Below are 2,634 nucleotides of genomic sequence, written 5' to 3' on the forward strand. Positions count from 1 at the left end.
AGGGTTTCTCTGTGGCTTTGGAGCCTGTCCTGGAACTAGCTCTGTAGACCAGGCTGGTCTCGAACTCACAGAGATCCGCCTGCCTCTGCCTCCCGTGTAATTTATTTTTGAGATGATAATATAATTACATTTCTCCCTTTCTCCCATCCATACTCTCCCATATAAGCGCTCCATGTTTCATGACCTCTTTTTCATTTTTATTGCATGTATATGTGTATATATGTGTGTACATACACATTCTTAAGTCTAATCTGCTCAGTGCTTACGTTATTTAATATGGGTTCAGTGCTGACCACCTGGCACTAGACCACCAGTTGCTGTGCTCCTCCCTGGGAATGATTATTTCTCCATTCCCAGCATTCCTCAGTTGCTGTTCTGTTTGTGTAGGGTTGAGGCCTTGTTGACTTTTTCCCCATCTTCTTTGTCATGTCCATTGGTATCCTTGTTCAGCTCCCATTTGAGTGGTCATGTTGCTGAGACTTTATGGGTTTAGCTTAAGACATCTTTAGGATATACAGTCTCATAGCCAACTGCCAATTCTCTGGCTCTTATAATCTTCTCACCCTGTCTTCTGCAGTGTTCTCTGAGCCTCAGGTGCAGGAGTGTTTTATAGATGTACACATTGAGACTGGGCTCCACAGCTCTTCATTTTGATTGGCTGTGGTTTGCTGTAATGGTCTCTGTTGCAAAAAGAAGTTTCCCGTTGAGGGGGTGAAGACTACACTTATCTGTGGGTATGAGGACAAATGCTTAGATTGTTGTTAGGGATTATGCTGGTTTAGTAAGATAGTAGTTGTAGATTGTCCTCTGGTATTCATGACTTTACTAGTACTGAGTTAACTAGGTTCACAGTACCAGGCATAATTTCCCTCTTGTTGAGTGGATCTTAAGTCTATTAAAGAGCTGTTGGTTTCCACCAAGATCTGTGTCTCACTACTGTATCCTTAGGGTTATCGTACCGTGATAGTCATTGATGTGGTTTAAGCATATAGCTGTAGATTATTGGTTGCTTCCCTCCTTTGGAAGCTTGCATAGTGCCTTTTCGTCCCATAAAAACTAGTCCTAAAGGAGTGGGCATTGAATCAGTTCCAGCTCAGGAATCTTTGGGCTTTGTTTCTGAATTGTGTGGTGTCTTCAGCAGTAGTGATTTACGTTCCACTTCTAAGTCTCATTTTGTGGCTCTGTTCAGACTGGAATTTGTTATGAAGAACAGGCAGCTGCAAACTCAGACATCTACCCAGCTCTACCTCTTAAGTGCTGGAATTAAAGGCATGTACCAGCCAGGCATAGTGGTGAATGTCTTTGGTCCCTGTATTTGGGAAGCAGAGGAGGGCAAATCTCTGGGCTGGAGGCCAGCCTGTCCTAAAGATAAGTTCCAGAACAGCCAAGGCTGCACATAGAAACCCTGTCTTGAAAAAAAACAAACAAAATAAGTCATGTATCATCATGCCAGGCGAACTGCTTTATATTAAAATGCTAAGCTTCCACCTTTCGGTTAGAATACTCTGCTATAAACACTCACATGCAGGGAGGGCTTTATGTGGATGTATATACTTAGTACAATTGCTAAGTCACATGGTAATTCTGTATGTAACATTTCCCTCATTGAACTTTCGTTGTAAGACACACAATATAACATTAGAAAGTTGAAAATAAACCAGACATGCCAGCATTATGTTTTCTTTCTAGTTAGATTTAATAGTTTGCACTGGCTAAAATTCTGTTTCACTAGGAAAACTTGAGGAGGCAAAAGAGAGCTAAAAGTGAGGATGGGCAGAGTGTTGTTGGGTTCTAAGGTGATGTGCATTGTTTTGTTTACTTTTTTGAGACAGGCTTTTTCTTTGTACCTTTGGTTGTCATGAAACTTGATATATAGACCAGGCTGGCCATAAACTTGCAGAGATCCAACTGCCTCTGCCTCTGGAATGCTGGGATTAAAGGCACACACCACCATGCCCAGCAAGATGGTGTGTATTGGCAAGCCAATACTGAAGATTGATTTTTTTTTTTTTTTAAGGATTGGAGTAGGTAGGCAAGAAAAACAGATTAGAATGTTCAATCACTGATTGATCTGGCTTTGTTTGTCTGTTTGCTATAAATAAAAATTTAACTGTTTTCTCCATGCATTTCAAAACCAAATTGAACTGAAGACTTTCACTTCTTTTCCTTACAGTTATTCTCTTTCTGCCACCAGCCTTACTATTTTCCTTCTTTATTTATTTGGGTTTTTTAGCTAGCCTCTTTCTTTACTCAGTCACTCTTGATAAGCTTGGGTGTATAGTACTGCATTCTTCAGCGTGTTCACATTCCTGAGGGTTTTTCCTTGGTAGCAAAGAAGCTTTAAAAGGTGGAGCCATTTTCAGCTCTTTCGATATCCAGTCAATTCATTAGCCATACATATGTTATCCCTCTTCCAAGGAAAATGAAGAAAGCCCCTGTCCGCTCAAATAAACCTCCACTGCTAGAGATCTGAGATACCATTTCACTGCTACCCCTTCACAGACAGGTCCAGCTCCCCAAAAGACTCCCCAGGCTGTTTTTTGATCTCTCTCTTTTTTTTTTTTTGTTGTTGTTGTTGTTTTTTTCGAGACAGGGTTTCTCTGTGGCTTTGGAGCCTGTCCTGGAACTAGCTCT

At 41.1% G+C, this 2,634-nt stretch overlaps 1 protein-coding gene across 1 annotated transcript in view; it reads left to right on the forward strand.

Annotated features, from left to right (window-relative positions):
* Positions 1 to 2,634, forward strand: part of Hmces (5-hydroxymethylcytosine binding, ES cell specific) — a 22,268-nt gene that overhangs the window by 9,363 nt on the left and 10,271 nt on the right. The gene's annotated exons all lie outside the window — the stretch shown is intronic.

Source organism: Microtus ochrogaster, unplaced genomic scaffold (genome assembly GCF_000317375.1).
Source record: "Microtus ochrogaster isolate Prairie Vole_2 unplaced genomic scaffold, MicOch1.0 UNK1, whole genome shotgun sequence".
NCBI classification, from domain to species: domain Eukaryota; kingdom Metazoa; phylum Chordata; class Mammalia; order Rodentia; family Cricetidae; genus Microtus; species Microtus ochrogaster.